This window comes from Gossypium hirsutum, chromosome A01 (assembly GCF_007990345.1).
Source record: "Gossypium hirsutum isolate 1008001.06 chromosome A01, Gossypium_hirsutum_v2.1, whole genome shotgun sequence".
Lineage (NCBI taxonomy): Eukaryota > Viridiplantae > Streptophyta > Magnoliopsida > Malvales > Malvaceae > Gossypium > Gossypium hirsutum.
The window spans coordinates 12,932,019-12,946,839 of NC_053424.1; the positions used below are offsets into that span (position 1 = coordinate 12,932,019).

Genomic DNA, 14,821 nt, shown 5'->3' on the forward strand with positions numbered 1-14,821 from the left:
TCTGTGTTACTAGGTAAACTTCTTGGTGGTCTTTCTGAAATCATCTTAGCCAGCTGCCCAATTTGATTCTCGAGTCCTTAGATCGACATTTACTGATTTTTAAGTGCTGTTTCGGTGTTCTGAAAGCGAGTTTCCGACACTGAGATGAACTTTGTTAGCATCTCCTTAAGGTTCGACTTCTTTTCTTATTGGTAAGGTGGTTGTTGAGAACCCGAAGGGTGTTGTGGCCTTTGATTTCCTTGACCGCCCCACGAGAAATTGAGATGGTTCCTTCAACCTGCATTATAAGTATTACTATATGGGTTATTTTGAGGTCTAGTGTTATTGTTACCCATATGTTGGACTTGTTCCTCCTCGATGCTAGGGTTGAAGGGTTGATATTCTGTGTATACTCCTACTCCATTTGAATCGCACCTCATCACTGGATGTGCCTGAGTAGAACCACACAAACCGTTAATCTTTTTATTTAAGAGTTTTACCTGGTTAGATAGCATAGTAACCACATCAAGGTTGAAAACACCGGCTGCTTTCGTTGGCTTTGTCCTCATAACTTGCCACTGATAATTATTTAATGACATCTCCTCTATAAATTCATAAGCCTTTTCAGGTGTCTTATTATTGATAGTCCCACCAGCAGTTGTGTCAATCATCTGTCTAGTCGAAGGATTCAGGCCATTGTGAAATGTTTGAACCTGCAACCATAAGGGTAGCCCATGGTGAGGGCACCTTCTCAAGAGGTCCTTGTATCTCTCCCATGCATCATAGAGTGTTTCTAGATCCATCTGCACAAAAGAAGAGATATCATTCCTTAATTTGGTCATTTTGGCAGGCAGAAAATATTTAAGTAAAAACTTTTCGGTCATTTGTTCCCAAGTAGTGATTGACCCTCGTGGTAACAAGTTCAACCACTGTTTAACTTTCTTCCTTAATGAAAAGGGAAACAACCGAAGGTGAATGACATTATCAGAAACACCATTAATTTTAAAAGTGTCGCAAACTCTAAAAAATTCACCAAGTGATTGTTTGGATCCTCATCTTGCAAACCATCAAACTGAACAAACTATTGTATCATTTGAATTGTGTTAGGTTTCAGTTTAAAATTATTTGCAGCAATAGCAGGTCTAACTATACTTGGCTCAGTTCCTGTTAAACTAAGTTTAGCATAATCATACATAGTGCGTGGAGCAGGATTCTGATTTACTGGATCAGCAGCAATCGCAGGAGGTAGTAGATTTTCCTGATTTTTAGCAATCTCCTCAGTTGTGGTGTGAATGTCGTCCTCTTGCTCTTCCTCTGTGCATCTTAGGCTTCGCCTTATTTCTCTTTGGTTTTTGCGAGCTGTGCGATCGATCTCACTATAAAAAAGTAATGGTCCCGACGGGTTTCTTCTAGTAATACACTATAAAAACCTGCCAGAAGCGAATAAAAGAAAAATTAGAAAATAAAATAAAAATTTAAATTGCAATAAAAGTAAAATGGCTAAAGTAATAAAAATCGAGTGTTCCTAATATCTTAGTTCCCCGGCAACGGCGCTAAAAACTTGATCGTGTGATGTGATACGTGCAATAAGTTTTCTAATTTATCAATTTCCGTTCTTAAAAACTAACTATTATCACGACAAAGGCAAGCACACCTTATCGAACAGTAGTATAGCTTATGGCAAGACCGGGATGTCGAACCTAAAGGAACTAAAAGTACTAGTATTAACTTTTCTTTTTATTATCTAGCCTAAAAATAAAGGGGTTTGTTTTATCTAAACTACTTACTAAACTAAGAATGCACAGAAAGTAAATTGGGGAAATAAATTTTGGGAAAACTGAATAATTTAGACAATACCTAAGGGAAAAATCCACCTAGACTTCACCTGTTATTGACTCTGAATCAGACGATTTATTCACTTGACTTGATCTGTAAAAATCCCAAAGTTATATTATTATCTCTCTCGAGACTAACAACATCTAACCCTAGGTTGATTAATTGAAATCTCTTTCTAATTAAAACCCCTAGTGTTGCATTAACTCGATCTATGGATTCCCTTATTAGGTTTCACCCTAATCCGGCAAAATTATGTCACCCTATCTCTAAGCATACAATAAACTCCGCTTAATTATGTTAGATCTACTCTTAGACAGGGACTTTTGCTCCTCTGAATAAGCACATCAATACTTGAATCAATATCCTGGAATATTAAAGCAAGAATTAAGAACTCATAATTAAGAACAAGTCAAATATTTATCATATAATTCAGATAATAATAACAAGATCCGTCTTAGGTTTCATTCCCCTTAGGTATTTAGAGGGTTTAGTTCATATTTATGAAAGAAAACATCTCAAAAGAATAATGATAACAAAAACATAAAGAAAACCCAAGAACTCTTGAAGGGAATTGAAGGGAGATCTTCAGTCTTGAAGGTGAATCCGGCTTCTGAGATGGATCAATCCGTTTTCTTCGAGTAATTTCTTTCCTCCTACTCTGTGTGTCCCTTCTAATCCTCCTCTCGTGTGTTTAACTAGGCTTTAGAATGCCTAAAAGCCCTCAAGAGTGGCCTTTTCCAAATAGGACTTAACTTGGGCTCGATAGGGACACGCCCGTATGACACGCCCGTGTTTTATTTTTTCAATTCGTGTTCAAGGTTGTTAAATAGACACGGGCGTGTGGTCTACCAGTGTAAGTTGTGCGCGATTCTGCTAAAAGGACACGGGCGTATGGTCTACCAGTGTAAGGAAGTCCAAGTCGTGTTAGAGCTTGCTAGAACTACACGTGCGTGTTTGCCCGTGTACGGAAGTCCAGACAGTGTTGATTTCACATGTTGGTCCATTTTCTCCGTTTTCAGCCCGTTTCTCGCTTTTTTTACTCTCCTATGCTCACTTAAGTATAAAACATGAATTAAAGGATTAGGAGCATCGAATTCACCAAATCTAAGGAGAAATCATCCATAAATGTGCTAAGCATGGGATAAAAATATGTATAAATTGCGGTTTATCAGTTTGCGTGACTCGTATATTTTGATGTAAGTAAAAGTCTAAGTTCAAATAGATAAGGAATCGAAAGATGGTGCGTTGGGTATACGACTTCTGTAGTATATAGCATAATTTGCAATAGTAGAATTTATAACCCAACTAATGGGTAAATGATATCTTCCTATCAGCATTACATGATAAATTAAAGTAAACATGATCACGAGTCGTTTGTCTTTGTGATAAATGACTTAATTACTATTTGATAGTAATTGACATTTTATAAAGGAAAATACATTAGTTATCATGGGATAAAATAGGATCATATTGAGAGAACAAATTTATTCCAAAAAGATTAAAGATATACTATGAAGGTAACACACTCATCATAAGGTTATTGGACGAGTACTGATTAAGTAGCTTTCGTAGTGGTACATAATTAGGAAGAGCTCAATCAAGATAATATAGTGGAATGACTTCGTGACTGAATAATTTTATAATTAATAAGCGAAAAGATAGAACTTAATTATAAATTATTAGAATCCTAATTACAAATATGCAATTGGCCCCTCCACTAGCTCGTTGAAACCAGAAATGGTTGTATGTAGAACCAAATAAATAGAAATGTATGGAAATGATGAAGTTAGAGAAATGGGTCGCATTCACAAATGAACGCGTTTTCTCAATAAATATAAAATGGCTTGCTAATTAATTTAAGGTTTTTAAATTTTTATTTAATTAAATAATTGAAGTTCAAAAATAGAATTAAATTAATTAGTTGTTAAGAATTCGTTGAATATGAAAATTAAATATATTTCCTCATAGATTATTTTATGATAAAGTCTCATAATTTTTACGGAATTAAAATTAGGTTGAAAATTTATTTAATTGAGAAATTAATTAAATTAATTAATTAATTAATATTTATTTTAGAAATAGAAAACAAATATTGAGTTAGATTAAATCATAAAGTGTTGGATCAAAAGCACATATAATTGACTCAATACTATCCCTGTTACACCCCTAACCCGTATCTGTTGCCAGAGTAGGGTTACAAGGTATTACCGAACAACTCACAACATAACGTATACATTTATCAAACATAAAGCATTCATTCTCATAAATCGTTCAACACAATCACATCGTCCCTTATAAGGGCCTACGAGGCCTTAAACATGCTTTGGAAGTGGTTCGGGACTAAATCGACAACATATGAAAATTTTTGGAAACTTAGAAAAATTTCAACCATATATGGGTCACACTCCCGTGTGAACAGGCCGTGTGCCTCACACGGCTCCAGACACGCCCGTGTCTCCAGCCGTATGGAAACAGGGCATGTATACTGACTTGGGTCACATGGCCAACCACACGCCTATGTGTCTAGCTCGTGTGCCCTTCGAAGTGGCCACACATGCCCGTGTGCTAGGCCGTGCCAAACCTGTAGGGTATACTGACTTATGCAACACGGCCAAGTCACACACCCGTGTGCTAGGCCGTATGCCAATTAGGGAGTGTACTGACTTGTACCACACTGCCAGTCACACGCCCGTGTGTGAGATTGTGTGGAGCATATTGACTTCAATTCAATTTCAACACCAGGGGACACACGACCGTGTAACATGACCGTGTGTCACATACGGCTGAGACACACTTGTGTCTCTGCCCATGTGGACAAAAATAGGCCATTTGCAAGGCCAATTTGCCACCCCAACTTCAATGTACCTACACAAGGCAAAATGGTACCATTTCATTATACAATTAGGCAGCCAAAATCATCAACCAAATGCACAATTCATACCATTATAATTTCATCTATTCCAATTCTCAAATCACTACCATTTACTTAGCCAAATACATGCCAAAAAAATATCAAATAATATGGTTCATTTATCATAATTCACATAACCATTTTAACTTCCATAATGTCTTGGTTACAACCATGCCAAAACAAACCAAAATAAGCCATCACTCATGGCTATATTTATACAAACCTAAACATATACATTTATAATCCATTTCTAATAGCCAAACACACATCAATATTAACATCATTTACAAGCCAAATCTCGTGGCTATAATCACAACCAAAATATCACATCTAGCCTATACATGCCATATACCATAAATGTATAATTCAAAAGTACCAACTTAGATGTTTGATAGTGCGATGATCTTCCAGACGACTCCCGGATCCGAGCTAGCCTTGATTCACTATAAAACATAGAAAAATAACACGAAGTAAGCTTCATAGCTTAGTAAGCTCGTATGTGAATAACTTAATTCATTGAATAAGTGCAAATCAACCAATTACACACGACAAAACCATATACACATTAACTACAAACCTTTCTCATGTCTCAAAACATGATCAAATACAAACTCATCGAACTTTCACTATTTAATACTAGAATAGGTTCTGCACATATCTGTATCGTCTCGTACTAACCTCTTTCTCAACCACATCATCCGTTTACCCGTTGAACCATTCAGAATAGAAATCAGATATTCAGGAGTCTCGTACGATAAGTACCTATACCATGGCCCGTAGACAAATTAATGTACCTTATCTGAAGAACTATTATCATGGCCCAAAGCCAAATCATCCGATATGCATGGCCCGAAGCCAAATCGGTAAAATACGCACCCGAAGTTCTATTATCATGGCCCAAAGCCAACTCAACATAACACTTGCTGACATGTCAATAATATCCAAAACTATTCTTAAGGTTCAACTGGCTTTCACACTTTTTCGTTTCTATCATCGAATGCATTCGTAGAGTCATTTTCACAATTCATACATTATCCATAATCCTGTTTAATTTATACAATATTAAAGCATTTTAACATACATTCATAATGTAATCATCACATACGAACTTACCTCGTATTCGAAATTGACGGATCGGGTCGACTACTCGATAACCTTGCTTTTCCTCCAATCTAAATTCGAATTCTTTCTTTCTTGATCTATATGAATTCAAAATTAACTTATTTATTCATCTACCCATTCAATTAATCCAAAATACACATTTGGGCATTTTTACACATTAGCCCCTAAACTTTCGCATTTAATCATTTTGGTCCATATTTCACAAATACACAAAATTCACACAATTCAACAAAACATGCTTGGCCGAATTATATATAGGTCCTTAGCAGCCCAAAACTTTCATTTATTTCACATTTCAACCACACAATTTGCACATTTCATAAATTAATTCCTTTTTGACATTTTTGTCAAAAATCACTTTACAAAACTAGTTTAACTATCAACAACTATTCAAAATCTATCATCAACCATCAAATTACTCAAGTATTCAACAATGGCAACTTGTCAAATCTTTAACAAATTTCAAAATCTAAAGTACGAGCTAGCTAGAATACGAAATAACGATCTCAAAAACATAAAAATTATTAAAAACCGAGCTAAAACCATACCTTAATCTAGCTTTCAAGTAACCGAATGGAAAACCTAATTCCTTGGATTTCTTCTTGGAAAATTAGACTAAAAGGGAGGAAGATGAACACAAAATTCATTTTGTTTTATTTAATTAACCTTATTAGACAATTTACCAAATTAACCGTATTCATCCATTTCACATCCATTAATGTCCACTTACACTAATCATGGACGAATAACATTATAAGGACCTTTGATTTATTAAATCATAGCAATTAAACACCTTTAACAAATAGAATGCAACTTTTGCATTTTACGCGATTTATTCTTTTTTATCAAATTAACTAACCAATCAATAAAATTAGCTCACGCAATTTTTACACATATCAAATAACATGTTGTAAATACCGAAAATAATATTAAAATAATTTTCTGACATCAGATTTATGGTTCCGAAACTACTGTTCTAATTTAGCTAAAACCGGGCTGTTACAATCCCGAATATGAAAGGACGACAACCTTAGTAATATTTACTAGGTGTGCCACTCACTCCTCTTTCAGTTAGTCTGGGAAAGTGTTTTCTATTAAATAAATATTATTTTTGTTATATTTATTCAACTAAGATCCTTTTATCTCTCATTATAAATAAATTTTATACAAAAGTTTCATATATTGTTATTCTGTTAGAAAGTAGTAGAAATTTATTTGCTTAGAATGAATTCTATTTTCTGGGAATAATAATTTCTAACGGTTTCTATTAAGGAATTACTTTCTTACTGAAAGTAATAAATTGTTTTTGGTTCTATGTTTAGTTCTTGTCGTTCCAACCCACACTCAATGCAATTCAGGATAGGAGAACAGTGGAAAAGGTCGGCCAGTAGGAAATTGGGAATGATATAGATCCATCTCGCACAAAACACAGATATCTTTTTAGGAAAAAAATTATTATTATAAATATCACAAATCGACTCGGTTTTCAAAACTTTTAATTTTCCATTGTGATTGAAAATTGTTTTCTAAACTGGATTTTTCCAACTTAAAGATCATGATCAAAGACTTCTAAATAGTTATATTTTCTCAAAAATTTTCATCATTCATTACTTTCAAAAGAATGATGATATAAATGCTTGACAAATACGTTCAAGTAATCATTTGAAAATCTAGTATTCAAGATTGAATACGTATAATTTAAGATATCATGTGGTGTTGTCTTGAGGGGGAGTAAATACGTGTTGTACTTTTTTTCTCTTAATCGAGGTTTTGTTCCATTGGGTTTTCCTGATAAGATTTTTTATAAGGCAGTATATTATGCATTTTATACATAAGTGTACTATTTTTCCTTCATTAGGATTCTAATATTCGTCAGAAGTAGAGTTTTATTTCACTTATACTTCTTATATCTATAAATATAAACTTTAGAAAAACATTATAAATATTCTCATTAATCAATAAAATACATTTTTTTGCTCCCTTATTTTATTGTTCTTTATTCTTTGTTTCAGATCAAACTCTTTAAAATTTTTTAATATAAAAAATCGAGATAAATATTAAAATTATATATGAATTTTGATACAATGTATACTGATATACATTAATTTTAATTTAGTGCATTTGTATATATTAAACTTTAATTTTGATTTAATTTTCACATTTTACCTAACGCTGTTATCTACGTGGCACAATTTTTCATCAAATTATGTGTAAATTATTTATAAATACTTGTTAATTAATATATATATTAAACTTAATAATTATGACATTTTATTAAATTAAAAACAAACAATTAAATCAAAATTGTTTCCACCTAGATTAAAAAAATAAACAAGTTTGGGAAATGGGTTTCTTATTTCCCCTATTTCTTTAGTCTAGGTAGAAATAAATTAAATTTATTTATTTATTTTTTAACCTATAAAATGTCATATAAGCAATTTACATAAGACTTAACGAAAACTGCACCATAGATATAATAGGGTTAGTAAAATGTGAAAATTGAACCAAAATTAAAGTTTGATGTATATAAATGCATCAAATTGAAATTGATGTTTAACATTGCAAATAATATCAAAACTAATGTATAGTTTTGGTATATATCCCTAAAAAAATAATATTAATTTTAAGCGTTTCAGAACTATTTCATTATTATATTATTAATAAAAGATAAATATCAAAATTATACATTAACTTTTAGTCGATGTGTTATTTGATACATAAACTCTTATTTTGTGTAATTATATACATGAAACTTTAATCGTGGTTTAAAAGTATACATAAAACTTTGATTTTGATTCAATTGTATACATTTAAAGAAATAAATACATTTTTTTATATTGAATAAGTATACTATTTTGTGTGTGCAATATGTAAATGTAAAATTGTGTTATATTGATCATGGTACTGGTTATTTGTGAAAATTGAATCAAATCAAAACGTTATATATAAAATTGCACAAAATCAAAATTCATATATAACATTACACATTGAACAAAAATTCATATATAGTTTTTAAGATTTATCCTATTAATAAAATAAAAAAGTAATGTATTTAACAAAAAAATAAAATAGATATAATTCAATAAATTAAAATTAATAAAATATTTAATATAGTATTTTTTATCTAGAGAATGTTATCAAATCTTTTCATAATTTCTATAAATTAATAATTATATATTAACATAGGTAAGAGAAAATATTGAATATAATGACATTGGGGACTTATATGTATATATAGAAATTTAATTTTTATCCAATTAATTTTTTAACAATTTAGTTTTAAATTTAAGGAACTAAAAAATTATTTATAAATTATTATGCACAATTTGATTAATTAATAGGATAAATAAAAGAGTGATACAATATATATATTTGTTTACCCACTTGTAGACTTGGACATTATAATGTTGGTTATTATATCGGTGTCATTAAAATTATTTATGTAAATATATGTAACACTTGTTACAGTTTCAACCCACTTGTGAAAATTAAAAAATGTCACTAATGATATATCAAATAATTACGCAAATAATAAGGTATAAAATAAAATTAAATTAGAGTAAAAATGAAGAAAAAATAAATATTAAAGGAAAATACGGTAAAATATGTTATTTTCTAGAAAAGTAGATAAATACATGTAATGTATATGGCAATCAACTTAACATACCATATTAGCATGTCATTACCTTATTTGCTTGTTGTTATCCCCTTTTATATTCATGCTGCTACAAAACCTGACACATATGTTATTTAATTATGTATTTTTATCATTTATTTGTTAATTTTGTAACAGAAATTTAAGGTGAATTTTTTTTATTAATTTAAGAATAAATTTCGTCTTCTAATATTTACATATTCTACTAAATTAATTTTGAAATTTAAAAAAATAAACAAATTTAGCCTCAATATTTATAAAATTTATCATTTTAATTTTAATTCTAAAGAATTGAAAACATTTACAAAATTTGTTAATTAGTGCTAGAATTTTCAAATGCCAAAACCATGATACAAGGAAACGTAAAAGGTTTGAGTATATATCCAACTGGTTAATTCAGCTTCATAAACCTTAATGCAGCATAAAGGTAGGGAAAACACTTTTGAGTTTGCAACTGCATAAGGCATCAACCATTTGAAGATGTTGGGAAGAAAAAATTACAAATTTTGGACATTTACCTAATGTCTTTTATTTGTATATGTGTTAGGGCAGAAGAAGCCAGAAATGTATTAATCAGTCATCGCTTGAACAGTGCACGATTGAAAACACAAACATATAAATATCCAAACTATTCATCATATTTCTTAACCAAGTTAAAATGTCATGGAACCTACAAGCAACTTGTCTGTGAGTTTTTATGAGAAGCAAGGTGGTTAAGCGTAAGGCCAGTATTATCAGTGACCGTCAAGTCCTCCATCTTCCCACCTTGTTAAGCCTCAACATTGCCCAATGGAAAGGAGTGCAACCTGATGTAAAGATGAAACATGGTTAACAACACAAAACACTAGGTTATCTGGATGAAGGTACTTAGAAATGGCATTTTAAAACCAAGAATCAGAAATTTATAGGTTTAGACTTCCATTACTGAGTTAATAATAACTAAAGATAAAGTAAACAAAAGTTGAATGATTAAATAAAAAAATTATTAATTGAGATTGAGTGATTAATGCATTTTATTTTCTTACTTCATTCTTACATATATACATGGTGGAACAGATCAGATCCCTTGAATGTGATGTAAAAGTAGGGTTAGTTTAGTTATGGGTGTATTGGAGGCAAATTCATACCTCTGTTGATGACCTATTGGCCAATCACGTCAAACTTTACTTACATTAATATCTGTTATTTCTACCTCAACCCCTTACATGAACTGTTGGATTTTTACTTTTTTTTTATTTTTGTAAATAAAGGAATTAAGTTGAAAAGAACTCGTTACAATGTGGCTGTCTGTTAAAAAGGCTTATACTATCCAATACTTGGTGTAAATCATTTTTAAAGACGGATCGATCAAGCATGAGCAGGTATAACTTCAAACATCGAAAAATCTGTTAAGCTTACTATTGGTAGCCTTGGCTATACAATTTACTAGTCTATTATGGTCACCTGAAACATGTTGAAACTTGAGTTGTCAACCCTTTTTTGTATAAATCATATATCAACTATAATTATGAAATGTTGCTAGCAGCCGCATAACTATTTTCTATTAAATCAATTTGGATTATTTTAATAATATAACATCAAAAAAGTTAAAAAAATTTATTAAATGTTACATTTTACTTTTAAATAGCATTTTTAGTAAAAACTTTGTTCTGATTTCCCTTCTTTTAAATGTAGTTGTTGGCAGGGGCGAAACCCGAGGGGGGAGGGGAGGCAGGCATGGGCCCCGGCCCCCCCTAAAATGAAAAATTTCCATTGAGGTCCTTTAGATTTTTTTAAAATTTTAAATTAGTAAAGGTAAAATTACACTTTGGCCCCCTTAAAATTATAAAAAATTAATTTAATCCTTTAAAAATTATAAATATATAGACTATAAAAAATTAAAATTTCATTCGGCTCTCCCAAAAAAATTGTTCTGGCTTCGCCCCTGGTTTATTGGTGTGGAATTTTTGAATTGTAGGTGAATAAAATAGAATAATTATTTGAATAGAAAAGTTAACTAATAGGATAAGACTTTAATACATGCATTAAGCTATTTTTTTAAAGTTTCTATTAGCCTCATTAATATTTTGTGTGTAAATAAGTTTTAAACAAATGAATCTCAATGATACAATGAAACTCAATAATTATTTGTATTTTGCTTCGACGAATATAGTCCACTAAACACTGAGCGAAGTATAACAAGAAAAAATTTATTTCTTTATAAAATAATCTAAGAATAGTAGAAGATAGAAGAAGAATAGAAAGAACTTTTTTTTCAAAATCTTTTGGTATATGATCCAAATGAGATGTCACTCCCATTTCTAAAAATTCTCCATCTTTTCATTAAGGCAAAACTTTTTAAAATATGTCTTTTCTAAATAACCACATCTCTTACATAGACAACTATTCAAATAACATCACTTAAATAGTCATAATTCATTCTTGATTAATAACCAAAAATTTAACTTTTAATTACTTGCATGTTTTCAAGAATACTATATATTTTGAAAATGTTTCAACAAATGTTTTATTAAATTTTGTTTTTATTTACTATAAATAGAAATTCATTTTCATTGTGTGTACTCGAAAGAGAAAGGGACATAACTTTGGGCTTTGTTGATTTACTATGTGATGATTTTATTAAAAAAAGATCGAAGTTTTGGTATTTATTTCACTCAAGATTGGGTTTCTATGACAGGTGTTATGCAAGTAGTTTCGGGGTACTCACTTTTGGCATATGCTTGCTTTGACCAAGATCTTTGGAGATAGTTCCATACTACAATTCGATGGAGGAACTTTAGGGCACGCTTGGGGAAACGCATCGGGTGCCGTAGCTAATCGAGTAGCTTTAGAAATATGTGTACAAACTCGTAACGAGGGGCGTGATCTTGCCCGTGACAAATATATTTATTAATAATTAATATAAAAACCAAATAATACCTTGATTGTAACGGTAAGGCTTAAAAGTTCTCCATATTTGGTGCTGTTGGTTTAAATCCCATCATAGATAATTTTTTATTAATTTATAAAATAGATAAAAGAACAAAAACACCCTTACAAAAAATGATATATGATAATTTTCTAACTAAGTTGAGATTTGGTTAATGGGTGAAATCAATTAAATAAGCAGTGCAACGACGTAAATTTTTTTTCTTTCGGTCGCTAATTGAGGCGATTTATTGAAAATTTAAAAGTCGACTTTTGATTTTATTAAAAAAAGGGAGTCGCCACTGATCTTTTTTTAGGAGTGATCGGACACCTGATAGATCATCTTTTTAGAAAAGAATATTTACTTTTGAACAAAAATGAAGGTCGAATTTGAGTCTACGCGAAAATCCAAAGAAAAATAGGGTTCGGGAGTCGGTTATGCACGAGGAAGGTATTAGCACCCTCGTGACGCCCAAAATTGGTATCTCATTAAACATGTGTTGTCTTGATTTTCAAAAATACGAATTCAATTTGACATTTAATCGTGATCTGATCAAAAAAACGAGAATTTTCAGTTTTCGAGTTTTTAGAAGGATGTCCCGTTTTTAACGCGAGCCGACGAATTTCACCCAACATAGCGATGAAATCGATAACTTAATGTTAAATCGGTTCATTGCCTTATTTATTGAAATGAATAAAAAATCTTTAAAGTAGTGAATAACAAAATGATATAAAATAGGCGGGAAACAAAAAATAAAAGAGTTAGAAATACATCGAAGCACATAATAAATACGACAATAATATTAAAAACAATAACAATGCTTGCGATATATTAAACGTAATAATAGCATCAAACACGAAATAAAAACAATGAATATATATATAATAATGATATTAAGAGTATGTTCGTAATATATATATATATAAATAGTAATAGTGTTAGAAATACACTATATAGTATTTGAAGTATATACATAAGATAGTAAAAATATATAACTAGTAATGTTAAAATATATACATAATATATATAATAAATATTGAAAAATGTATGTACATAACATATATGAAAAATATATACATAATAATATTTAAAAAAAATAATAAGTGATAATAGTGAAAATAATAGGTATAATAATAAATATAATGATGTATGAAAATAATACTATATATAAAGGTATATATATACTCCTATAATAAAATGAATGTACTAGTATTAACAACAAATATAATAGGGATAAAAATAGATATAATAATAATATATACATAATATGGTATTAAAAATTTATATTATATATATAACATAGTATTTGTATACGTACATAAGATGATATAAAAAAATACATACATGGAAAAGTATAAGAAATATATGTAACTAATAACATTAAAAATATGTACATAATATATACATAATACTAAAAAGATACATATAAGTAATATAAAAAATGTATACATAATATCTATCAAAAGAATATACACATGTATTAAAAATAATATTAAAAGAATAATTATTAATAATGTTACGTAAAACTATATATATGCATATTAGAAATATTAGTTGTAGCTAGAACAAATACTAATAATAGTAAAAACTAATAATATAATATAATATAAAATAAAGATAAAGAAATAATAGTAATAATAATAATAATAGAAAAGATTGGTACTTTAATAACGATGATATAAGTTAATGACAACAATAAAAAGGATAGGTAATAATAATATTAATAATAGTAATCATAAATATTAATGATAACAATAATATAAATAATAATAAAGATAGCAAAACTAACGAATTTATCAATAAAAATAGCTAAATAACGAAAAAGGATTAAGTTGAATTTGAAACAGAAAATCTGGGGCAAATTTGAAATCTAATAGATAAGAAAAGGATTAAATTAAACGCCTAAGCAACGGGGAGGAACCAAATCGGATAATAAACCCTTTTTCTAAAACACGCAGCACCAAGCAGGACTCAATTGAAATCCAAACGCAAATTCGGGGCAAATTTAAGACTTTAAAAAACTAAATTGCAAAATAATGAAAAAGCGGAAGGGCAAAAGGTACAATTAGCCCTTTCGTATAAAAACACGCGGATCCTTGGTCGGGGGCGGGTCGGTTTCCCCAAAACGACACCGTTTTGGGGGTTAAGTGGGCTTAGCTAAACGACGCCGTTTAGTGACCCCTATTTAAACCCCAAAAAATTTTTTATTTTCCATTTCAGCCTTCTTCCAAAAACAAACCTTTTGCTCCCCACTTTCTCTCTTCCCCGATCTCCAGCCCAGATCTCCGATCGCCAATACGATCACCGTCCGCCACGTCTCCGCCGCCGGCGACCGCCGTGTACGGCAGTCGGAAGTCAGATTTTCCCCTTTTTCTTCGGCGCTTCGAAAGGTATTTATTTTCTCTTTTTT

At 30.4% G+C, this 14,821-nt stretch overlaps 1 non-coding gene across 1 annotated transcript; it reads left to right on the forward strand.

The window, feature by feature from the left end:
- The first annotated feature begins 708 nt into the window (after nucleotides 1–708).
- On the forward strand, nucleotides 709–815 carry LOC121207544 (small nucleolar RNA R71). Its single transcript, XR_005902619.1, has one exon. It is a non-coding gene; the product is annotated as a small nucleolar RNA R71 (small nucleolar RNA).
- The last annotated feature ends 14,006 nt before the right edge of the window (nucleotides 816–14,821 follow it).